Source organism: Podarcis tiliguerta (genome assembly GCF_965153285.1).
Source record: "Podarcis tiliguerta genome assembly, chromosome: 2".
Taxonomy (NCBI): Eukaryota; Metazoa; Chordata; class Lepidosauria; order Squamata; family Lacertidae; genus Podarcis; species Podarcis tiliguerta.
This window is the reverse complement of record NC_139535.1, coordinates 73369698-73396571: the sequence shown is the minus strand read 5'-3', so window position 1 is coordinate 73396571 and position 26874 is coordinate 73369698. Positions and strand designations below refer to the sequence as shown.

Below are 26874 nucleotides of genomic sequence, written 5' to 3'. Positions count from 1 at the left end.
CCCAAGTAGTGTGGTGCTGCTCCATAGATTGATGATTTCCCCTGGGGGTTTTGTATTGAAATCTATTCAACTTTCCCCACTCAAATTGGCAAGGTCTGTTTTATAGTTGGGTCACGTGAACCTGCCTGCTTCATTGAGTAGTGAGGTAGACAGGACACTCTGATTTTTAGATATTCAAGATGCTCATTCTTCTCTACCACCAGATTTGTCTTCAGCTGAAGGCAATGGGAAATGAAGGTCACGTAGCTTAGGACCTTAGCCCCTTCTGATTTACTGTACCATCTGAAGTTTCTATTAAAAAAATCTGGAGGGCCTCAGTGAGTAATTTGCAGCCTCCAGGGCTTCTCTTCTATTTGCCAGATGGGTTTAGTATTGCACGTGTAGTTGGCATCTGTAGCTCCCTCTGTTCACAAAACATGCCATGCCCAAGGAACGTGCGGAAGAGGGTCCAGATGGCATCCACTTCCCCAGCCCTATGTGTGTTTGATGGAACTTGTGAATAGACCCAGGAATCCTACATACGTAATCTGTCCCTCCATCTCCTCCAAAAGACACAGTGAGTTTTGCTTTTGGTTTTCCGGTGCATGCAACTCTCTGATGTGCTGCGAATTGATCATATAAGCTCACTAACTTAATTTTGCATAGTTTGTAAAAGCATTTGAATGAGGATTAACCACCGTCCAACCGAGATGAACAATTGCCCGTAGTATGAAGGGAAGCACTTCCTGCTTCAAATGAGGAATGTGTGCTCTTTCCCCTAACTCTGGCCAGGCCTAATCTAGGCCAGTGATGAGTCTGCCATTGGGATCAGGGGGCTGCCTACTCAGCAGGGAGAGAGAGAGGCTGGTATTGTCTATCTTGGCTTTTGCAGCGGCCCACAAAGTGCCTTTTAAAACAAAAGACTCAATCTGCTGTGTCATGTGCGTGTTGCTATATTAGTCTCCCTTGACTTCAGTCAGCTCAGGTTTCTATTTGCAGCCTGTTCATTTTGCCGCTGTTCTGAAGTGAGGGTGCCTGACTCCACATAAAACAAACACAAAAAGCTCACAGAAGCTGCACAAGCTCAGAGATTTATTGACAGAGGGATGGTTGAATCGGTCATGTTCAGTTTATCTCAATTTCTCATTTTTCCAGTCTTAAACTCAGTTCTACATATTTCCGCATCAGGTTTTGATATTTTAAAGAGTTTTCGTGAAAATCCAGCACTTTAGTGCAAATTGCTCCGAATATTGACACGTTGATATGAAAGCTTGCCTAATATACATATTTTGGCAAAGCAATTTCCCCTAATATAAAACATGTTTTTGTGTTATTTTTCACTGTTACAGGAATTTTACGCACACTTCACCACAGCATGTTTTGTACACATTACTTGGCTGGAGAACTGCATTGTGAATTTTGGGAAAGTGCTAATTTCTACGGATGGCTGTGTTTCAGTTTGCATATTATTTCAGAAAGTGTGATTAGAATTAGGCATGCTTGCCTTTCAATGCAACCTGAATCAAATTCCCACAGGAAGCTCCTCCAGGGATCAGTGTTGTGAAGGGACAGGTTTCCTTTTAAAAAATTTTATTTATGCATTTTACATATCTTAATACATCAGTTATACAATTGCCATCGTTTATCTTACACTCCTTGACTTCCACACACATTCCTCCGTGGGGTCCTATTTAGTCCTTGTTAAGCCGTATCTCCTTAATTATCACCCCTCTTCTACTTATTTTAACTACTGCTCATATATCTAACTCCACTTGGAAGCTCATCTGATTGTTATATATTTTTTAATATTTGCCAAAGTATTCCTGCTCTTCTTTTATATCCAACTCATCTTGATTTTTTATCTTTGCAGTCAACATTGCTAGCTCCATATATTCTATTAGCTTATTCTGCCAGAATGGCAGAAAGTACATGTTCCCAGAGTTTTGGGGCTTGCTGGTCTGCGACACAAAGGCCGTGATTCCTCCCCATTTTCCAGTTAGCCCCTAACCAAGCGAACAGTGAACACTGCCTAGTGAACAAACCTTTTTCTCTTTGCTGCGTGGTTGCTTTCCTTCACTCCTGGAAGCCTGATGTGATTTGGAACCGCCTGCCATGAGGTCACATAACAGGAGTGACTCCGGTCTGCTGGCGTTTTGGGAGCTGAGTGACTGCAGCCCATTCCTTGAAGTTGTCTCCATTTCCCATGTGCTCTCGAATGGCTTCTCTGGGGTGAGAAAAATGGAAGACGGTATCTCCAGCTGCTGAGCTGTGACCCCAAGAACAGTATTTCCAGGAATCCCCCTCTTATCATCTAAGGGATTCCTGGGAAAACTGGACCCCGAGGACACAGTGTGGGTTGGGCTGACAGCAAGGATAGCCTTCAGTTTGTTCCTTCACATCCTGCTGCAGGTTGAGCTTTTCTTATGTGGTGCTGCTAAGACAGGCCTCGAATGGAAGAGCTTTTTTGCTTAGGCTCAATGCTCAGTATTGCCACTTGGTGGTGCCTCTGAGGAAGTCCTGGGCTGGAGTTGCATTCTGTTTTCCAAAGCATGAGCACTCCAAGAAAAAACACATCACACACCTCTTGGTAAAAGGCAGCAGCAGCAGTGGTGGGGATTTGTTATAAAAAGCATATTCTCTGTATGCAGCTATGAACACATAAGGTGTGCACTACAACACAAATGCTCCCCAAAGGGATGTTATTCTGCAGACCACCACTTTCTGGGCAGCAGCAACAAAGAGCCCCCTCTCTGCTTATAATATTTCCTATAAGCAGTTGTTGTCTCCAGAGTGCTCTTCATGCTTAGCCTTCAGCCCTTGCAGCCACAGTCCAGTTGAATTCCTCTGCCCCCTGGATCAATTCAGTAGAAATACCTGCCAGGGCTTCTCTGGCTCCACGCAGCTCAACCGAGGAGAGGTAAGTTTCCCTTCCGTTGCATCGTTCCTCCCTTCCCGAGCTACAGTGCTTCATCTCAGACTCACAACTGACCAGAGATGCAGCACTGCACCTTGGGCTGGGAGACATCGAAGGTCTTCTTGTTTTCATCCATCTGTCAGGCAACCTCCTCTCACAAGAGCTATCATGAGGGAGGGAAGGAAGGAAGGAAGGAAGGAAGGAAGGAAGGAAGGAAGGAAGGAAGGTGCAGAGAAGAAGAACAACAGGATTTGGGTAGGCTGTTGGTTTGCCACCTTTCTCTACCACCAAGCAACCTTTCCCATATCAAGTCCCCTTCTGAGGGACCCTGAGAATCTGTTAGAGCACCCAAAGGATTCTGGGGGCATATTCTAGGGTGTTCTTCCAGTTCATGCAGGGTGTTAGCCTAGGTCTGATCAAACTCTCTCTTGGAGTCAAAGCTGATACAAGATTTTATGGGCCTTGTGTCTGGACTTAGCCACACTTAACATGCCCTCCAACAACTTAAAGCCAAAATCAGGGATGCCACCTTCTCAGACACCATCTTCCCATTTTTTATCGCAAGAGCACAAAGGCCGCTTTGGCTGCTGTGATACCGCATGACTTTGCACGGCAGTTTCATCCCCCAAAAGTGTTTTTTTTCAGGTACAGCACCCAAAAACACAGATTTTGGGGGCGAGATTGCAGTCTCCCCAAAAGCACTTTTTCAGGGGGAGAAATCACACTGTGAAATCACACGAAATCATGACAACCAAAATGACCACTGTTCTCTCGTGATAAAAAATAGGATGTCCCAGTTTTCCCGGGACACTTTAGTGTCTAAGCATTCTTTTCTTTTCTTTTTTGTCCTAGAACTATGCCCTGAAAAAACCTTCTCTTTAAATGACAATTTGGTTTTCCCACAGATTGTCGTTTGCTCTGAATCAGCTTCAGAGAGCAGGTTTTCATGGGGAAAGCTCTGGGGCAAAGAAAGAAGAAAGCAGAAAAAAGCACTCAATTACAGTGCTTTGAAGTGTGGACCATGCCTGGAAAGAGTGGGTCAAAAGGTAAGTGTGGATAAGCCCTTACTTGAAGCAAGGCTGCAGAGAGATGGTGGAACCTGGACGTCCTGTCAGATGGTGGTGGGGAACCTTTGGCCCTTTAGATGGTGTAGGGCTCTTATCAGCCCCAGTTGGCAAATAGGCAGGGGTTCTGGTATTCCAGCACCCATGCTGCAGGACATCTTATAGGGATCTAGATGACGTAGAACCACTTGGAAAATCCTCAGTGCATCAAGGCCATCTCTATCTATGTGCTCACACACAATTCAGGTATGTTTACCAAGAAGTTCATCTCAAGGTAATTTTTTTTAGAGAGCTGGTGTTGGGGCTAGCACGTTGCAAACTGATCGAGGCACCCCAGTTTAAAATCATCTACCAGCCGGAAAGATCTTATGAGGTGAACTTGGCCCTTTTGCTTTCTCTTAGCCTCACCCATCTCTGAGGGTTGTTGTGAGGGTTAAAAGGGGTAACTGTAATTGTTATTCTGAACTCTTTGAAGGAAAAACAGGATTTTAAAAAATGTAATGAATGAAATGTCTGCATGGAGCTCAACCCACTAGGCTGGGAGGAGTGCTGGAAGGCCTTTCCTAAATCCATTGCTGTCTTACGGGCCTACCAAGGAACTATCACCCAAGACAATAATGGGACATTTGGCCAGGAGCTGCTGCTGCTCAGAACAAAAGCAGATTACTGTTGGCACTGTGAATGTTTCGGGCATGAAAACTGAGCTCAGTGGAGATTCTGCCAAGGCAATTACAGTGATTTTTGCACAATCGGCTTTTTGTGCACATGCATTTGTCTTCCAGTGGTAACGGACAATCCACTTGCTTTCTCTTAGGATGGAGCTTTTGTTGCAAGGGTCTACCTTTATTGGAGTTACTAAAATGCTATATTTTTAGCCGAGGATAATGCAGTGCATTTTCTACACAACGCATTCACAGCTGGCATGAATTATGCTTGCATTTGGTAGGTATAGTTTGACGTTGATGCTAACAAGCTAGATAATTTATGGTACAGTGTCAGGATGACATTTCAGCCACCTTGGGGATCCTTAGCTATGCTTGGCTTTGCCCTACAGTGGGAAAGGAAGTCAGATGTGAGATAACCAGCTGGATAGCTGTCTTCTTAGAAATGAGTAAGTTACCATAAGAACAAAAATCTGGTTTATGTAAGCTTTCATAGATGCTCCAATGATGTATTGGTCATGTTGCATTTAGAAGCTATGCTTGACCTCTGGCCATTCAAGGACCAGACGCAAGTCTGGGAACTGATAAAATCCAGGGTGCAGTTAGGAGCTAGTGACTCCAAGCTGATATTAAGACCTTTCCACCTTTGGGGGAAATTTGTGAGGGTCTTGTGCCCAGCTGTGAGGTGGGTCAAAGAACTGAGGCCAAATTGGGCTTGTTTGAGGCAAATTCTGCAGTTTAAATGTGTGGTTTGTCCCATAAAAGGGTAACCAAATGAAGAGTTCACTGTCTACTAGACCCAGTAATTCTATTCTGTCATAACTTGGACATAGTCAAAATATTGCTTCAGTCTTTTCATTTAAATAGGGAACGTCTGTTTTGTTAAGCAAACTGACTTCCAAACTCCTGTTTGCTAACTCCTGAGATACCTTGAATGATCACTCATTCGTTACATTAAGATATATCTGTCACTTTAAAAACATTACGTATTTATTCATTCCAATTTCATTACAGTTCCATTATACTTAGCTTCACTTTTTCTCATAAGATAAATCATTCTCTGTAATCAGCCTTTGATCCAAAAGAGATAATTCTGTCTTTCATTCTTGTTTGTGGTAGGATCCTTAGGGGACTATGATCCGCTTTGCCCAAGAATGGAATAACAGGAGATCAGATGTGAGATAACCTTGGTAAAATTATTAAATTCTAAAATTAACCTGCTCATTCTGATTTCCGACTGACTACAGGATGAGCTAAGACTTAGCGGAGATAGTGTTGAACGCCTTTGCAATTTTGTCTATGGGAAAGCTCTGGCATTCTCCTGCAGCGAACCATCTGGCTGAAGTGCCAGCAGGAAGCAGGAGACTCCACGGGAAGGATCTGGATCGCTGCTAAGGCTTTGTCAACCACTGCAACGCCTTCCCCAACATCCCCTTCATGGAACTGAACCACATGCAATCCAGCAGCATCAGTAGCAGCTGGTGCAGTGGAGCGGCATTGCTTACCTGGCTTCCCAACATGGAAGTCACTGCTGGTAACCAAAGGGTTTAGGGGGAGTGGAGAGGCAGGAAAGAGGTTGGTGTGGATGAAGCATCAGGAGTGTCAGAATGGTTCTGCCACTGTGCTTGCACTGTGCTGACCTCCCCACTGCCTCTTGGCTACCAGCAGCAACCTCCACACTGGACAGCCAGGTAAGCAATGGCCACTCACACCACTAAGCCACCTGCTGCTGATGCAATCTGAGAAGGACTCAAGTGGCAAGGAATTAATGGACATTGGAAGAACTTTTATGCATCACTAGAGAAGCAGTAATGTGCCTTACTGTAGAGCAGGGAGGGGAACCTGTGCCGCCCCCTCCCCACAATGTTGTTGGACTCCAACTCTAGTATCTGATTATTGGCCATGCAGCCTGGAGTTGGAGTCAGACAACATCTGGAGCACCACAAACTGCCCACCCCTGTTGTAAAGGGGAAAATGGGTCCCCAGCTGCATTACACCTCGAGGAAGCACAGGGATTTCCACTGAGGGGAGTCTTCTCCCATGAGTGAAGGACGACAGATGGAGTGCGGTCCCCATACCTCCCAACAGAGATGACCATTTGGAAAGCACACGCTGGGGAAGGAGGTGAGCAAGACACCAAACGGTGACTTTCCCAGGAAAAAGCAAACATCCTGTGTGATCCTGACTAGGCACCAAGTATGGTAAACAGAGCATCTGTCATAACCACATCCTTCTGCTGCAGTCCAGCAGCCTCTGTCACCAGGCAGCCAGGAACAAGCACTTCACAACAACCTGACAAGAAGCAGATGGCAGCTCCAGGGGCTGCAGCTCCATCCGGCTCCTTGGCAGCCTCTCCTTCCCCTCAGCTTTAAGCAAATCCCTCAGAAATTATCCCCACTACCCTCCTCCTCCTCCTTCACCAGGCAGACACAGGGAGAGGTGTGTGCTGTGTGATAGAGAAAGGAAGGTTCTGTCGCAAACTCCAGCAGAGAGAGGGAGAGCAGGGCCCTAATCACCCTTCGAGAAGCAAGGCACTCATGCTTCCAATCATCCTCATGCTTCCAATCATCTCAAAACAGGCAAAAGTAGATAGATTAGATAGATAGATAGATAGATAGATAGATAGATAGATATAGATAGATATAGATAGATATAGATAGATAGAGATAGATAGAGATAGATAGATAGATAGATAGATAGATAGATAGATAGATAGTTGATAGTCTCAGTAGGAGAAGAAAACAGCAACTCCCAAACATGACACAACTGGTTTCTGCAGCATTTGCCAGACGCTGGAAGACACTGCTGTATAACATGCAAGCAAAACACCTTTCATCAGGGGTCCTATGAGCTTTCTGAATGCCTGAATTTCACACCGGAATACACACTCCTGTATATGCTGATGCATCGACCTTCTCTGAAATTACAGGTGACCATTTTTTTGACAGCTGTGCATTCAATATGTGCCACATCTGCATCTTTGCTTGGTTTCTGAAAAGGATCTGAGCATTCCTTTCTTTCTTTCTTTCTTAGCTCTGATTCCATAGCTGGAGGAAAGGTAGGAGAGACTGGCTTACCAAGTCTTGAGATCATCTGAAAAACTCACCAAAAACTCCCCGATCTGTAAAATCTGTGTTTCAGAAACCCTGCCAAACACAACATTATATCCAGACAGAGAAAAGATTTGGGTTGGGAACCGAAAGTTATAGCCAAGATTGGGAATGAGCCACAATGAGTCAAAGGGACAGGGAGAACGAAAGGACAAGACGTCATTGCCCAAATAGTTTCCAAAAATGATAAATCTCTGCAAACATAAAATGAAAAGCAAAAAACCCACAGTCATTTGTGGAAGGTGACATCTAGTATTTCTTTTCATCTTCCTAACCTTTGAACCATGCCTCCACCCTAACCCATGCCAGCCATAAACCAAAGCTAGATTAAGCATACTTTAGATAATTGTTAGAATGGGCTTAGGAATGCCTAGTTCTGTGTTGGACTGTAGCCAGTGTGTATCTACACTCAACTGGCTCAGAGGCCAGTCCACCTCCCCAGGGAACTGTAGGAACTATAGTTCTGTCTGTGAGAAACCTAACGTAGCCAGGGACCAGTCATCAGCAAGCTACTATTCCTAGGATTGTTTATGGCAGGGTTGGGAAGTGTAACATATTGGACCAACAACACCATTACCATCATTACACTCACAATGATATCGTGTCCTTACGCTCATTTTAAAAGAAAAGCAAAATTGGCTAAAACTAGATTTTGATGGACTGACACCAGTCACAGTCTTGCTATGGAATAGCATCCTGAGCTAGCTTGCGACTCTTCCTCAAGATTGGCTGTCCGTTGTCCTTTGCAAGGCTTCCAATCCTCAGACGTGTGACTGCTTCCCCCAGTAGCCAATCCTGTAAGAAATGCAGAAAAGAACAGGTATCAGCCAGTGATCCCGAGAGCTACATCAAAAGGGTCAAAGGCATATCCAACTCGGTTTGAATTCCCTCGTCTGGATGTTACCTACTGGAGATATCATGGTACTAATTCCCCACCATGAAGCCATGGGAGAAGCAAGTATTTTTCAGGTATTGTACAGCGAGGTACAGCAATGGGAAGCCTCAACAATCCCACGCAGGAAATGACAATCTCACTTCTGTGATAAGTGCCTGACTCCCTCCATTCACAACACCATTAACCTCTTCTTGTCCCTGCTACTTTCATCGTATAAAGGAGCTGAACATGATGAACCAACCCTATCTCTTAAGATTCATTTTAAAAATATTACTATTACATTCCTATCCCATCTTTTCTGCACTTTCCTGTTTTATCCTCTCAACAACCCTCTGAGGTAGGCCAAGCTGAGGGAAGGTGACTGGCCCAAGGTCACCCAGCCAGCTTCCTGGCTGAGTGAGTTGAACCCTGATCCCCTACCTCCTCATCCGACACTCTAACCACCGCACCACATCAGCCACCCATGGTAGTTGGGGACAAACAGCTCCAACCCAAACCCACACTTGCCTCGTAAGTGGGAGAGCAGAACTAATTCATGCTCAGGGCAAGATGCTGCCATTCTCTCCCTACTGTGTGCTATAGTGTACGAAACTAGCCTTGGACCTTCTGCAGAAAACTGGTTAGAGAATACAAGCTTAGCTCAAGGGTCCATCTGGTTTAGCACTTCCTTTGCCTCCCACAAAGCTGAACCCGATGTCCCTGTGAAGCTCAGAGGCTGAGCAATGTTTCTTGTTGTTTGCCCCAGTATCTGGTTTAAAGTCATATCTTGTCTCTGAATATGGAGGTAGCATTTAGCTGTGATGGCTGATAGATCTGCTTTCCAGCTATGATACAGTTATAAAAGCCTCTACTGCATCCAATAGGTGCAAGTCCTATTGGATTTTTAATCAAGTTCACAGGATTTTTTATTAGCAAGTGTTGATACTATTCATGCACATCTTCCATGTATACGAACAATTACATTCACTGAATAATTAGTCTTGCTTTACATCCTCTCCCCAACCCCCATAACTCGTTTTTCTTATGCATGCGGTCAACTAATCTGTTCTGTATCATGTATATTGCATTCACCTGAAAAAACTGCACCCTATTGCACATGCTTAGGGTGATTCAAGGTCAGGTAAAGGGGTGTGGGTATGGTGGAGTGGCCACCCCAGGGGCTATGCAAAGAGGTATAACGTCATCCAAACTGAAATGCAAGATTTGTTAATAATGCAGACCGAAATGCATTATGAGTCGTAATGTCTTTGGGCAAAGATGGCTGTTTCATCAGAGGAGCTTCTTCTAGTGCACATGGCCCCTTGGAGAAAAAAACTGTCTTGTAACGAAAATGCTTTAATAGCAAAGAGGAATTGATCTATGCAATGTTACTCCTCTGAAGCTCTTGCTAAATGATGCCAACTCTAACAACACAAGAGGCAGGCACAGCCCCATCACTTTGAAACAAGTGGACATGGGCTAGAGAAGTCAATTTCACTTCTCTGGGTTTCTTATTTTTCCAATCATAAATTAGTTCTTCACATATCTGCAGCAACTTGCATTTAAAAAAACCCTCGTGAATTTCCCCCCAGCATGTTCGTGGGAATTTCTCCTAATAAACACATTTCTGTATGCATTCTTGACTTATGTACACATTTTTGCAAGCACTTTCTTCCCATATAATGCATTTCTGTATGTCATTTTTCACTAATATATCCAATTTTCTGCACACTTTCTCCTAATATATGCATTTTAATAAGCATTGTTTGGTTGTAAAACAACACTGCAAAATTCGGAGGAGTGTGAATTTCAAAGGCTGGCTGTGTTTTAGCTCTTGTATTGCCTCAGAAAGTGCAAATTGAACAGATTCAGCTTTAAATGTGAACTGAACTGAATTTATTTCCCATCCCTAACATGAACCAATCAATACCTTTTAGATGTATCTGTTATCCATCTTTGGCCGTTTACATGTTAAAATGCAGCCAGGTTGTTTTTCTCAACTTCAATCAAAGCTGGTTTGGGGGGGAAATGCATCAAAAGGCCAAGTACCGGACTGCTTAGATAGAGAGATATAGAGATAGATAGATAGATAGATAGATAGATAGATAGATAGATAGATGGATGGATTATAGATAGAACATGTATAATGATGCATAAATGGCCACCCTATGTGTGTGCTAGATTTGCCACTTCTAAAATTTCACACAGCTGGAGTACAAAATTCCACTGAATTGGGTTCCTTGTAAATGGCACCCCATGCTATCTGAGGCCAAGCAAAGGAGAGGGGTAAGGTGGGTGGAGTGTTAGAGAAGGACACCTTTTTTCCAGGTCTGGAAATCCAGAGTGGCTCCAGCATTTTGTTCCTACAACAGCCATTCAGATGCCTATGTGAAGCCCATGAGCAGGACACGAGCACCACAACAAGAAACTCTAGACTTGTGGTGTGAGCGATTAAGGGCCATGTACCTTCCTTAGTAAGAGACCCAATCGCGTAGTAACTACAACTCCCAGAGGTCTCTAGTTCCTGTTGGCATTTCCTATAACACTGAACTACAAGTGGCAGCGTATAGTTAAAGCTATGGTTTTCCCAGTAGTGATGTATGGAAGTGAGAGCTGGACTATAAAGAAGGCTGATCACCGAAGAATTGATGCTTTTGAATTATGGTGCTGGAGGAGACTCTTGAGAGTCCCATGGACTGCAAGAAGATCAAACCTCTCCATTCTGAAGGAAATCAGCCCTGAGTGCACACTGGAAGGACAGATCCTGAAGCCGAGGCTCGAATACTTTGGCCACCTCATGAGAAGAGAAGACTCCCTGGAAAAGACCCTGATGCTGGGAAAGATGGAGGGCACAAGGAGAAGGGGACGACAGAGGACGAGATGGCTGGACAGTGTTCTTAAAGCTATGAACATGAGTTTGACCAAGCTGTGGGAAGCAGTGGAAGACAGGAGTGCCTAGCATGCTCTGGTCCATGGGGTCATGAAGAGTCGGACACAACTAAATGACTAAACAACAAGTGGCAGAGTTCCCTGTGCAGGGCAGGAGTGTCAGTCCGAGGGTCTCATTCCCTCACGGACAACCCTCTGGGGTCAGTGCGCCAGTGGTGGATGGCACCAAAAGGAAAAGTGGGTTGAGAAGCAGATGCAGGACCTATATGGAGGGAGGAAGAGCCAACCAGGAGCAGCAGGAGACTTGCAGCAGAAAGAGCCACAAACGCCATAATCGTGAGGGACCTTTGATTCTAGAGAAAGTGAGAGCCACTGCTGGGGTGGTGGTGACGACTGGTATTGTTTACTAAGGCCCCTAAAAGTATTCTTGGCAGAGAGGAAGGACAAGCACCATAACATTCAGGGACATCAAGCTCCCAGGAACAGAAGGAGCCATTGCTGCAAATAGGATTTAGAGAGCACAGAATGTATACAAGTTCAGAGAACAACTAGTCCCAAGGATTGGGAGCAGTTTTGAAATGGTGTTTGTTGCTTATGTGTAATGCCACGTCTGGCTATAAATACAAATCAGTGGCCGGAAATGTAAGGAGCAAAGGGAGCTAAAGAAGCTAAAGGGCACCAATCAATCCTCCCATTTTGTTCAAAGTAGATGTTTATGTGAGAGATGGGAGCGAGGCAGTCTGTGACACAAGGTTGTGCCGGGACCAGATAAGTGATGCCTGGGCCCTGATCCTATCACATCCTGTCCTGCCTAACCCACAAGCCCAGCCATGAACGTGACCCATGAGTCTCTCTGGAAAAACAAGAGCTCCACATTCTCTCGCTCTCTCCCAGGCCCAAGTCAAGTTCTCAGCTACTGCTTCTGCCCCTTGGGAGGCTGAAGCCGGGGATGGGTTGTCCAGGAACTCTCATGGAATGCCGACCAGCTGAGCAGCCTGCAGTGTGTGTGGGGGAAGAGGGGGAGCATCCTCTGGGAAATAATCCCAACCCCTCATGCTGGATGGGAAAATGAGTGAGATCCTATCCCAGGATGCTATGAGAAGACTGAAGAGAGTACAGAGTCTGGAATTGTTTCTGTGGCCCCCCCTCTTGCTTTTTCCCATTAGTGGTGCCTGCACAAAAGAGCCTTGGGTCTGGGTGAAAGCCTGCCTGCCTGGTGAGCTTGCAGAGTTGCTGCTGCAACAGCAGCCTGCCCAGTGAAGAGAGAGAGCTATTTTGAAAGGTACAGAAACAGGCCTATATTGGGAGCGAGCCAAACCACAATCCCTAGTTCAGATATAATGCTAAGCTAAGGAGCATGGTTTGTTTCTTCCCAGCTTTGGCAGGGTGGAATGAAGGAGATGCAATCTGCTCATATATGGTAACCTGTGGCTTACTGTGACATGCAAACATAGCTGTTGTGGGTCTACAGCTGATGCCAAAGGCAGCTGGTGGTAACATAGGAAGAGGCTACTGGATCAGGCCAGTGTCTCATCTAGTCCTTCTTCCAGTGGTCATTCAGAGACCTTTGGGAAGCCCAAAAGCAGGACCAGAGGGCAGCAGCACTCTCCACTCCCCCAGTTTCCAGCAACTGGTATTCAAAGGCTACTGTTTCCAACAGTGGAGGCAGAACATAACCATCAGAGTAGACTTCTCCATGAATTTGTATCACCCTCTTATATAGCCACCATGGCCATTTTTGCTCTGTTCCGATGGGAAATCCAAGCCTGGTTTCTATGTAGCAGAGAGCCTGACAATTAAGTTTTTTTAAAATCTCATTTGCCTCTGCAACAACTGCCACGTTACATGGGATAATTGGTCACCCTTTCTATCAGCACATAGAAAATTTAGGCTCCAAGGATGAGTCTTTAGGCACATTGCCAATACCTTTCCTTTACTTAGTAGAACTTAAGCATTGCAGAAAAGAATATAAACAAGGTTAACAACATTATAAAATGGAAGTTAAGATTACAAATCTAAAATATTGATTATTAAAGAAGAGCTTTAAAAAAACCGCCCCTAATTAAACCATAATTACCAGGATCAACAAGCAAAAGTTGATACATACTTCCCAAAAGCCAGAGTGAGAGATGCTTCAAGGAAGGGACATTTATACCCAATTTTCCTTTTGAATAAGATATTTCCCCCCCCTAAACTTTCTCAATTGTCAAAGAAAAACAAGACTACATTCCACAAAGTATCCAACTACATAAAAGGAAATGACAGATCAAACACTGAAATACATCCATTGCGACTTCTGCAATAATTTTGAGTAAACATAGACTGCTACCATCAAAGCAAAATAGTTTTAGCAACATCTAGTAAAACTACATCAAATACAAACAATTGCTATTTTTTAAAAAGTGTATCTGGATAGAAGTTACCCAGACACATTATCTGACTTATACAATAATGTGTCTGGTCCATATCTGAGCATACTAAAAGTATCAATGTTAAAAATGGCACTCACTGTGAACACAACTTGTTTAACTAATCTTTAAAGATGAATTAAAGGTTCAGGTAAAGGGACCCCTGACCATTAAGTCCAGTCGCAGACGACTCTGGGGTTGCGGAGCTCATCTCATTTACTGGCTGAGGGAGCCGGTGTTTGTCCGCAGACAGCTTCTGGGTCATGTGGCCAGCAAGGCTAAGCCACTTTTGGTGAACCAGAGCAGCACACGGAAATACTGTTTACCTTCCCGCTGGAGCGGTACCTATTTATCTACTTGCACTTTGACGTGCTTTCGAACTGCTAGGTGGCAGGAGCTGGGAATGAGCAATGGGAGTTCACCCCGTCGCAGGGATTTGAACCTCCAACCTTCTGATTGGCAAGCCCTAGGCTCTGTGGTTTAGACCACAGTGCCACCCATGTTCCTTTACAAAGATGAATTAAATTAGGCCAATTTAAGGCTTTCTTTTTATAACAGGAGACATAGGGATATCAGTTCAAGATGAGGAATGAAGACTAGTAATATACCAGTCTAAAATGCAAGTCTGGCTTGTCGCAAAAACAGAAAGATGCTCTTTATTCCCATTGTAACAAATTTAATTGTGCTGCATCAGGGTAAAGAAAATCAGCTATAAGGCCTGTACCAATGTCTCTGGAAGCAGCAAAAATGGGTGCAGAAGAGGGAATATTTGCCACACCATCTGAATTGGCAGCCTTCATTGCCTCTTGTAGAAGTGAATTCCATTGCCTGGAGATTGTACATTGTTTCGTGCTCAACTACACTCAATGAGCATCCTTCAGACCTCTGCTCTTTGGGGCTTGGGGCTGGCTTCACACATTACTTGGGCACAGACCCACGAGCAAAAAATAATGAGGCGTGTATCCCGCCAAGTATGAGAGGCATGTGAATGGATAATTATTATTAAGTGAAAGACTCAGTAGCAAGAACCAGGAAAGTAATGGGACCCCACACTCAAATCTTTTAAAGGGGCCACTTTCTGGATTTCACACAGAGGCTTGATGGGGTCCACGTGTCTTCTGTACTCTCATGACGACACCCAAGTACAAAACGTACCATGTGAAGCCACCCTACAAAGTGTGGGGTGGGGGTTTGGGGAGTAGAGGGAAATAGAAGGGCAGAGAGCACTGTTTATCAGTGCTCCTCCTTTACCCCAAGGCTTTGGTTTTCAAATCAAACACTGATGAGAAAACAAAGCGAGATCCCAATCTAGTCCCATAGTCGCAGGCTGATTAACCCTGAGTTCAAGCCCAGGCCCCCACTTTGCCTATAAATAGCTCTGCCTTTTCCTTTCCCATCCTCCCGGCAGGGGCTGCGAAATGCCTGCCCTTTTATGGTAAAAATGGAAGATTCCTAGAGCTGAGCAGTCTAGATCTCCCATGTTGGGGCTCAGCCAAGGGGCTCAGGGGGGGATGCAGCGCTGGGTCTCACAAGCTGCTTCTGCTGCTTCTCCTCAGCATGTTCTTGGCCGGGATAAATCATAATGCCAAGAACAAAGCACAGGTTTTCAGGGCCTTAGAGATGAGGGTTGGTGGAATTCAGGCGTTTTGGAAGTTGTGGTTAGGAAACGTTTGGTGCTGTCTTCCTCTGCTCTCTCATGTTCCCTCTCCCCTTCAGGGACCAGACATTTTGTTCTGGCTCCGTGCTTGAAAGCTGGATTCTCCCAGTAAAGGATCAAAGGCACCTCATCCTCTGCGGTTTTTGAACTATATGGCCAAATCAGGGCCAAATAAAGTGAATTTGTACATGATGTTCATGGAATACATGAACATGTGTAAATATATCAAGGATACAACAAGGCGCACGATGAATGATTCAGGTTTGTGATTGTGCAGTTATCTTCATGGTTATTTAAAATGCATATAGTTCTTATGTGTGGGTTTTTTTCCAATGCTCTTTAAGAAATTTTCATTTATATAGCAATGATACAAAAAAAGGCATCCCATAACGAACAAAAAGGACATTTGCAAGTGTGATTTTTTTATTATTATTAAATAAGAGTCTTAATGCATTTGGCAATCTTTGCACACATGGCATTCAAACATGTATTGTATGTGTGCTTTAAGATGAAAACCCTGAGAGAAATCTACATCCCAATTTTCAATTTGCAGGCTTGGATTTAAACTACAAAATGCAAATTCTAATCATTAAACTTTCATGTCTATTTTCCATTTTAGAGGATGGCGTTCATCGTTTAGCATGTATATAAAGGGTGAGGAAGAGATGAAATCTTGGTGACAGCCATTAAGCGTTAACCCACCCCCTGTAATGGAGTGTTGGAATTCAACTATAAGATTTCTAATTTTAATTTGTTAAATACATCACCATATACAGAAGTCCAATACTATACCAGTATCAGTTTCTATGATGGCTACATAGATACCAGCCAGCTCCTAGGAGCCGAGGCAGTTATGGCCCCTAGTGGCTTTCTTCTTGTTGTTTGTTTTTGAAGGGGCTGGCCTCCTCAGTGTTCAGAGGGTGTTTGGCTCTGCCCCCTGGCTCATTGTAACATCACACGCATAACATCAGGAAATTGCATCAGACCCCCTCAATCAACTTGAGAAGATGGCACCTCTGCTTACACACATATATAAACTGGTGTGCAGATGTGGCATAAACCAAGTGGCTTTCATGACTGTGCATATTTCTACACTTTCCTGAAAACTGTGAGTGCAAGAGGAATAATAGCATGAGTCAGGATTGTTGTTTGGTACTGGGATGGCAGACCCTCCAAGTGTCGCTATTTTCCAGGGACAATCCTGGATTTACAAAAGTCGTCTGTTTCTGATTTGATCCTGGAATGTCCCACTTTTCCTTAGGATGTCCCTATTTTCATTGGAGAGATATTGCAGGTTATGGCAGGACCTCCCTATTTTCAACAGTATGACTTATCCGACCCTGAGCCATCTGAAGGCTCAGATGGCTTCCCTGTATAGGGAAAATTTCTAAAAAATGTTTAATGTTTTATTATGTTTTAATATATGTTGGAAGCTGCCCAGAGTGACCAGGGAAACCTAGTCAAATGGGTGGGGTATAAGAATAAGAATAAGAATAAGAATAAATAGGATGTCCCTATTTTCATCAGAGAAATGTAGGAGGGTATGGGATGGTATCAACTTTGGGCAAGGCCTGCACAGAACACGAAAGTTCTTTGCCCAGAGGGATGGCAATCTACATCAGTTTATTTTAGGAGATGCAGTTACTTGGTGCTCTCCAGTGAATGGCTCGGCATGCTTATGGGCGCATGCCTCCCCTTCAGACTTCTGGCATCCACTAGATAACACACAGTGAGCCCACTGAAACACATCTGGGCCATAAAGTGTGATGTGGCCTTGAGCTGCCAGGAGGCTTGGGCCCAGACGCTGTCCATTTCATTCCAGAACAACATTGCACAAACCTCGATAATGCTTATGCTTGGAACAGAGTCAGTGCTGAGTCACAGCTGCTCTTCTTCCTCTTGCTTTCAGAAGCAGATTAAAGGATGCTTCCAGGCAGGGGTTTAATATTACAAACAGGCTGTTCAGATATCTTTAAAAACACACACACACAAAACCACACAGGGAAATTGGCAACAGCTTAAAAAAAAAACCCTAGAAAATTGTATTGGGGAAATGTTTGCATTTCTTTTTAAAATGTGTTGTATCGATGTACGCCATTATGACGTTTTATGATATGGTGGTATGTAAATGCTTTTGTAAATATAAATAAATCTTGATGAAATGAGGATAACATATGGGCCGACATAATTATGTGGACACCGAGGAAAAACATGCATGCATGAGGACCATTGATCCCACAATAAAACACCCACCTGGAAGCATTCAAAAGGAAAATGGGCACGTGGTGGCTAAAGAGCAATTGGGAACCTGTCAACTGCCCCAGATTTTGTGTTCATCTGACCTACAGAGCTTATTGACAATGGCTCTTTTGTGTTGGTTCGTGTACCCTCATTTATGAGCTCATTATCCATGCCTATTGTTCTTCACAGGGCTAGAGGAAATGCAAGGGGTCTAGTTCAAGGTAGTACGTGTCAGCTGTGTCAGGGCAACTGGGCTACTCAAGAAGGTAGCAAAGAGGTCCTGGTAAAAAGGACAAAAAACGACATAACACGATGTTGGTCTCATTCATGTGGGAGGGCAGCTCTTTTCTCATAAGGTGAAATTGAAAATTACATGCAAATTTGTGTAAGGAAACCCTGATGACCACTTTTGTTAGAAAAGTCGGGAGCAGGTGTTTTGGAGTGGAGAAGTCAAAGGCAGAGGAGGTGCTTTCCCCTTTCCCCATTGCAGCTCCTACCCCACAAGCTGCTTAGTCCCACACAGAATTCAAGGCTCATGTTTGCGAGCCACCGGGAAGCCATGGGAATGAAGAATGGGCTGGACGCTGGTGACGGCTGCAGCATCAGGAAAGCAGCTGGTGGGGAAATGGTCAAGTACCTCCCATGTCCTGCTGTATGTTGCAAATCAACCCCTCCTGGACAACCCTACAAGGAGCTGCAGTCGGGTTTAAGTGCACACCTTTGTCGGTAACACCTTTGTCGGTTTAAGTGCACACCTTTGTCGGTAGTTTCAGCCCTTAGAAAATCCTGTTTGTGCTTCTCTGAAACTGCCCTTAGTTACATTCTGCAATGCAAATGGGGGCAGCACAGGAGAGGATTAGCTGCTGGTTCTGGAAAAGCCAAGGCCCCCCACCCCCACGAGCAATGAAGTTTGTTCCCGAGAGCAATATAGATTTCCAGCAGATAGTGCAGCTCAGAACAAAATGTGCTCTCCGTGACACAGACAGCTCCTTCCTGCATCATCTTCCCAGGCCTTTGTCTCATCTCAACCTTTTCCATATTCTAGAGTCTCTCCATCCCACATAAATTTTCTTCCCTCCTTCTCAGTCTTTCCCAACTAGCTTTACACCACATCTTTCATCTTCCCAGTTTGCTGCTCGTTCTCCCTTTCCATACTTCCAGAAATACCCCAATGATCTTAATCTTTTCTTAACTGTTTCAGCCCAATTCAGTCGGCAGAAGATGCCAGTAAAAAGTCTGTTTTCTAGGAATTGCTGCTTTAAGGCAAAAAAGGAAAAAGGAAAAGCTATTTTTGCACGTATTGCAGGGATAGGGAACCTGGTGCCCTCTACCTCTTGTTGGACTCCAGCTACTATCAGCCCCAGCCAGCATGGCCAATGGTCAGGGATGATGGGAGCTGGAGTACTAGTTATTTTACTTTGGCACCTGAGTACAAACTCTCATCCCCACCCCTTACTAACAGCAACAATGCAACAATGTTCAATAATGAGCAATGCCCTGTCCTTTAATAAGCTGCCTGAGGTGGCCACCTCACTCTGCCTAATGGTAGGGCTGGCCCCAGGGCACCCAGTGTTTGCTGGGATGTAACTGCTATGAACTCAGTAAAAAAATATAAAAAATAAGCCAAAAGTCAAACAAGACTGCAATAGCAGAAAGAGTTTCAGTTCTGGGGCATGTGAACTGGTAGGTCTGGGAGTGACACCTCTTGATCTGTTTACACATTATATTCCTAGGACAGAGGAAATGGTCTGCAGGATTCCTTCCCAAGGGAGACACAGTCACGTCACTAGGCCCGTTAGAGGAGACTGATCTCTTTTTACTGGCGACGTCCATCTGTTGCGAAGCATTTGAAGAAAAGAGAAGGGAATGCAAAGAGGAAGTCCCCAGAGTGACATTTGAAATGGTGATAAAGTCCATGACTCTTTGTTTCCTGCATATGGAAAGATTATGTGTGCCAAGCCTTGATATAAAGGGAGACCACCAGCACTCTCCACTATTTGGGAGGGCAGCTCCCCATCAAATACTTCCCCTTCTTTTTATATGTCTGACAATTGTGTAAATTGAAGCATATGAAGTAGGGCCAGGATTGTACCCACTGCCTCTGCTCAGAACCTCCACATGTTTATTTATTGATAGGTCCTCTTTCCCCAGGACACGTCCTACTTTTTCATGGGTAGAGTCATCATAGTGATACATAGTTAAAAGTAAAGGTAAGGGGACCCCTGACCATTAGGTCCAGTCGTGGCCGACTTTGGGGTTGCAGCGCTCATCTCACTTTATTGGCCGAGGGAGCTGGCGTACAGCTTCCGGGTCATGTGGCCAGCATGACTAAGCCACTTCTGGCGAATCAGAGCAGTGCACGGAAACGCCATTTACCTTCCTGCAGGAACAGTACCTATTTATCTACTTATACTTTGACATGCTTTTGAACTGCTAGGTTGGCAGGATCAGGGACCGAGCAACGGGAGCTCACTCTGTCACGGGGATTCAAACCGCTAACCTTCTGACTGGCAAGTCCTAGGCTCTGTGGTTTAACCCACAGTGCCACCCACGTCCCGCATAGTTAAAAGTAGAAGTCGACAAATGTCCCTTCTTTTTTGATCTTCGAAATATGGCAACCTTATTAACCGTTTTAAAAATTCAAAGCAGTTTATAATAATACTTATACTAGGGGCTGCTGCCTCTGCTCACACTGCTTGCCCATCTTCCCTGCCCCAGCATTTTAAAACCACCATTTTAAAACCAGCCTTCACTTTTGCACCACTCCCTCACCATGGCTTCATATAAATCCAATAATGTGATGAAGCACTAGAAATCCTCCAGTGGGAGCTGCACTAATAGACCCTGATCATTTTTATGCATGTAGGAAGATATAATAAAAACATGTAAAAAAATAACCATCAACTAACTAATAGAGAAAGTTGTTTTCTAAATTGCCTGCATAAGCGTGGCAGCACAGAAGAGCTTTCAACAGACGTTTAAAGGTGGAAACAGAAGGTACCTGCTGAATCTCTGTTGGCAGAGCATTCCACAAGATGGGGCTAATCACACAAAAGGCTCTGTTTCATGATGACGTCCAATGAGCCTCACCAACTCAGGGGACAACCAGCAACACTCTGTGGATTATCTCAGTGATCAAACTGGGATATAAGGATTTAGGTGCTCTCTAAGGTACCCTGGGCCCAAGTTGTTCAGGTCTTTGAAAATGAATACAAGGACTTTGAACCTGTCTTGGTAATCTCTGTTATTAGTAATCTCTGTGAACAGATCCTGTGAACAACTTGCATGTATGCAGACTTGCTGTGCACAATTGGGAAGCCTGCAAAAAAGGAAGAGAGAGAAAGAGACCCCTATGCACATCCAACTTGTTCACTTCAGGACTCTGTGCATACCTTCCTGATTTTAAACCAAAATTCATTTGACTATAACCACAGCAGATGGCTCTTTGTTCAAAATGGCTGCAGAACAGATTGGTTCTCCAAGCTCTCCACCAAGGTTCTTATTTTGAAGATTTAAAGCACAGTTGTATGTGTGCTTGCATGAAAGCCCACCCCACTGTGTTTATTAGGATTTACTCCCTTGTGAGTATTCTTAGAATTGAAATCTTAATCTGGCAATCCTACCTGTACACACACAAGAGAGAGAGAGAGAGAGAGAGAGAGAGAGAGAGAGAGAGAGAGAGAGAGAGAGAGCTTTGTTATTATATTAGTCTGTTCATAAAATGCTGGTGGTAAGTACATGCAAGTACATAAGCATTTACAGGAACACACATAATTACTCAAATTTAGCTGGATTATGAAGTCATAGTTCACTCTTGGTGATGTCATAACTCACCACTGTTGGTTTACTGGGTGAGACGGCTAATTACAATGAACACACTGTTAATAACTATGTGTGTGGGGGGGGGAGAGGGGGGAGGAGAGGGGAGGAGAGAGGCCCTATACCAGGCTTCCTCAACCTCGGCCCTCCAGATGTTTTTGGCCTACAACTCCCATGATCCCAAGCTAGCAGGACCAGTGGTTGTAGTCTCAAAACATCTGGAGGGCTGAGGTTGAGGAAGCCTGCCCTATACCATGACATACTCAGACTATTGACCCATCTAACTCAGTATTGTCTACACCAGTGGTCTCCAGCTTTTCCAGACCCAGGGCCCACCATTAACCCAAATATATATTTCTTGTTTTTAAATATATATATATTTGTATGGTAGTGGTGCTGCTCTTGTGACCCACCTTAGATCAGGCTGTAATCTGATAGTGGCTTCCAACCTGCCGGCTGAATGGTTCATATTGATTGGCAGCAAGTCTCCAGGGTTTCAGACAGGGAAGCTTCCCCAGCCCTATCTAAAGATGCCAAGGATTGAGCCTGGGACCTTTTGTGTACAAAGCATCTCCTCTACTACCATTCTATGGCCCTTCCTGCATATACCCTCCAACATTTCACAAGTGAAAATACTTGGAATCATGCTCCTATTCTCATACCAAGATCGCTGCCTGAGCTGCCTTCTCCTCACACCCCCTACACATCACTTTCCCTCTACCGGCTGTAGAGGGAAATTGGCTATTAGTAGTTTCCTTATATAATGTCTAGTTGAACAGTTACTCTCAGAATGGATCTCATTATACTCATCACAGAAGAGCTACAATATGGACAAATTCAGCAGCAATTGTTAGGCAATTAAGGCAAGGGAATGAAAGAGGTTGGAGCAGTGTGCTGACACCATGTGCCTGCAAGTTACATGTATGTGCCCTAGAGTCAACATATATTTGCCCTCCTTCCTTTAGAGATTCAATTTCTAGGGGACTCAGGTAGGCGGTTGAACCCCAATAACCACCATGCACATGTGTATACATTGTCAAGAAAAAGGCATTCTCCTACATATCCCCACAAGACTCAAATGGGAGGTGGTGTTTTACCAGGGGCAAAGTTCAGAAACTGGAGTAGTTGGAGGTACAAGATTGATCATTTGCCTACTATTATAATCCCCCTTTAGCTTGGCCTCTGCAGTAGGAGCTAAAATGCAACAAAAATGAGAATTCCAAAAAGGAACTGGAAGTAGAAGCAAAAAAATCCAATGGGATAGTTAAAAGATGTATTTATTGATCCAATGCTTTTCGGACCTTACCGGTCCTACTTTAGGGAAATCTAAAATCAATTTTAAAAATATTTTACATTACAAAACCAATCTGAGATTTCCCAGGAGAAGGACCAGAAGGGTCCAAAAATGCATTGGATCAGTTTGTTTGACTTTTGACTACCTTGTTGCTTTTTTTTTGCTTCTACTTCAAGTTCCCACTCCAGAATTAGCTATGCTCAAAAGAGGCCTGTGGATTCGGACATGACTACAGCAAAAATTCTAGATCAAAGTTCTAATTTGGTTTGAATGGTGAATGGTGAATGGAATCTATTCCTTTTTTAAAAAAATGAAAACGCCACTGATGGAGGCATGTTCCCTACATACACATTCCACTGACGCCCCAGAATGCTCTTTCCTCTCATCACTATCGCTTTGTGCTCAGAAGACAGGGGAAGGGGGTGGGAGAAAAAGAGGAGGAAAGGGAGAAGAGGAAATGTATAATTCTGATAATCAAAACACTTCCTTTAATGGGCAGTAGGCAAAGCAAAACTGAGCTTTGCTGAGTGCTGGCTTACCCATTTCCCCCCCAGGCTCTGCTGACACTGTTAAATATGGGAAGAAGAGAAGGACACCCCCCTCCCATAATGACCATAAATAGATGACGGAATGAAAATGGGAGTTGCTGGAGCAAAATGTTAGTGGTGGCTCATATGATATGCTGACTGTTTTGTGCAGTTTCATGAGAGTGAAGTTCTCTTAAAAAGGACAACATCTTTATGGGATTTCAGTAGGTGAATTACTAGAAATGCAGGCTATTTCCTCATTGTCTATAAGAATCCTTTAACCGCCCAGGGCTGTCTTCTGCTAAGATCCATAGACAGCAGAACAGACTGCATAGAGGGCCCCTGCTCCAAGAGAAGACCATGCCAATGCTATCAGAATTGACTTGTACTCACAGCATTTAATCAAAACCCAAAGGGTGTGCTGTAATAGCACCCAAGGCAAAAATTCATATGGACAAAAACTGCAAAGCAACCTGGTGATGAGCAGTTGCAGGAGTTTGCCTGCGTCTCATCCCCAGCAGCATCCCATGAAAACAACAGTGTGATTCCAAGGAGGTCCTCTCTCTCTCACTCTCCTCGCCTGCAAAGTACGAAAGGCTTGTGTGGAAGTATGGAAGTATTGGCAACTGGTTGGCCACTGTGAGAACGGAGTGGATTGGCCCTTTGCCTGATCCAGCAAAGCACTTACGTTCTGAAGACTTATAAAGTCTTGAGTTTATCCCATAGAAATTATCCTGTTCTCCAGCCTTACTTCAGTACATTTTTTTACAATTAAATCTGTCAGTGTGACCTTGGACATTTTACAGGTCTGCTGCTCCAAAGAGGCTCCTAAAATGATCCACCTCCTCCTCCCCTTCTCCTCCTCCATTGACACATGAGCTCTCTGATTTATATGAATTTGAGAATGAAAAGCAAAGCAGAGAGACTTGTAATCTGAATGAGTATCCTTAAATAGTTTTTTGATTCATGTTATGAAGCAATTTAGGCAAAATGTGTAACAAAAACACTATAAGCCTAACGTGGAAAAATAATCGGAAAGGTGGCAGACAGATAGAGAGATAATAGAATGGCTGTGGAGAATAATATGACAGAGCAACATTTCTGAGTCCACTATTATGGTCCCCACTTACTTTGGACAATACCAGTATCTAAAATATCACACAGTGTCCACATCATCCATTTAAAATATCTGAGGCCACTTTGACACTCATGGCTTCCCCCCAAGATTTCTGGGAGCTGTAGTTTAAGGGTATTGAGAGTTGTTAGGAGTCTCATCACCCTTAACAATCTACAGTTCCCAGGATTCTTTGGTGGAAGCCATGACAGTCAAAGAGGAACAGAGTGCTGAATGGTGTGGATGTGATCAAATATTTCCATATAGCCATGAAGAGCTATGGAAAGTAGATATGTGTTTGCATGTAGTAAAACCAAGTTGCACTGTCTGCCAGAAACACATGTGCACACAGCAGGCATATGGCACACACCATACGTACGTTCATTAACACTGCCTGTTTCTTTCTGATTAACACACATTGAAGCACATTAACACTCGGTTATCAATTTGGGGTTGGGTAGACTGGATGCCTGGGCACCCTTCTAATTCTTGGAATAGCCAAGCTAGCTTCCTGGTGAGATGACAGCCTGGATGACGGGCCATTAAGGGGAACAAAGGAAGAGGCTTTGTGTGAGAAGACAAACTTCAACTTGCAGGTGGTTAGAAGGACAAAGGCAGAGTTGAGAGCGGAGAGTTGAGTGATGTGAGCTAGAAGCTAGGAGCTGGAAAGAAGCAGGTAGAAACCAGAAACAGAGACATGCTTGATTTCTGCTTGAATCCAAGGCTGTGGCTATGGGTGAAGTAAGACCCTCTTGGGGTGTTGATGCTGTGAACCCCTCTATGGTAGGCTTAGGTTGAATATATGTGTAAATAAACCATATATCATAAAGATACCACAGTTTCCACTGTCCCTCATTCCAAAGGAAACATGAACCCCAGGTAAGCACCTAGAACCCCTGGAATCTTGCACCGTCAGATTGGGGTGATGTGCAACAACTCTGTAGACAATGGAATGGGATCAGATTTGCTGCCTATGCTGTGCCCCCAACACACACTCAGTGTAACTTGTGAAAGAGCCTGTGTGTGTACAACTGTGCAGGCCCAGGTTCTGTACATGCATTTGGGAACCCTGCCTTGCCTGATGAGCTCCATGTCTAGGCTCTTTCACAAGCCATGAATATGGGCTCAGAGTAACCAACCTAGTACCCTCCCAATGTGGACTGCAGCTCCTGTTGTCCCTGACCACTGGCTATGCTTTTCGGGACTGATGAGAGTTGTAGTCTGAAACATCTGGAGGTCACCACTTTGGCCACCCCAATTGGCAGTGGAAATGAAGACGTGGACTGCTGTTCCGTTTGATTACCATAACGTGTGAAGAGGGCTATTCTGTAACAAGCTGGTGGCCACTTCCAGCCTTTAGTTTCCCTGCTCACATATTGAAAACAAATAAATAAACTTAGATAACATAACCTTGCAGCGTATCTGCACAAGAGGCTAAGTGCTGCTGGGTTTTTGAATGGGACTGTAAAACCTGCATTTGCTTTATCTTCTGCATTAAAGGTTGTTACACAGAACACAAAACCTGCAAGTGTTTTTGAATCCATTCTTTGAATAATTCCTGCCTTTTTCCAGCATTCATGTACCTCGAAGTCACGTTTGACCTGTCTACCGTTTCAGAGGTGCACATTTTCGACCATTTCCTGACTGCTTCAGCTTTAATCCATAAAGCACAAGAAAAAAAGAATGAGCAAAGAGGACCTAACAAATTACTGCAATGACTCACCGGCAACACATACAAATTCTTTCAATGCCGTTTTAAACAGAGTGCTTCTGAAGAGGAATAAAAGAAAGTGCCGGCGTAGAAATGTTGAAGGGAAAGGGGAGGGCAGAGGGTGGTTTTTCTCTTTTTTCTTTTCTTGGACAGAACCAATTTTCCAAGCCTTTCAGTTTTGAAGCAGCAAACGTATTTTGCAAGCTGTAGGTTTTTTTGTTTTGTTTTTTTTAAAGGAAGAAACTTAAATCATCTCCAGACAACTTTTTGCAACTGGCAAAGGAAATACTGCTCTGTCCAGGAGCAATTCAGAGATGCAGCCTGTCTAGACAAAGCTTCCCCCTAATTTCCTACCGATAATTGTTTTGGGAAATCTGCACACGCATGTTCTGGAAAAGAACTCCTTACCTACCAGCTGGAAGGCACTAAAGTGATCGGTCCTCTATGCCCATAACGCTTTGGAACTGGGTGCCAGAATTGCTCTAAGTGGCTGAAGAATCAGCCACTGCCCTGCCCACCAGTCACTCTTAAATGTCAGGAGACTGCTCAGTTGTCAATCTAACCTGTTGGAAGACTAGACTTGTGCATGTGGGAAACTGCCTGGGCTCCAA

The 26874-nt window shown here is 44.2% G+C and overlaps 1 long non-coding RNA gene across 4 annotated transcripts in view; it reads right to left on the bottom strand.

Annotated features, from left to right (window-relative positions):
• Window positions 1–5587: 5587 nt before the first annotated feature.
• The window catches only part of LOC310673069, a 24957-nt gene continuing 3670 nt past the window's right edge, over window positions 5588–26874 (bottom strand). For all 4 annotated transcript variants that reach the window (XR_014508798.1, XR_014508799.1, XR_014508800.1 and 1 more), the window contains one exon: window positions 5588–8524. This is a non-coding gene — a long non-coding RNA (uncharacterized lncRNA). The remainder of the gene's footprint in view (window positions 8525–26874) is intronic.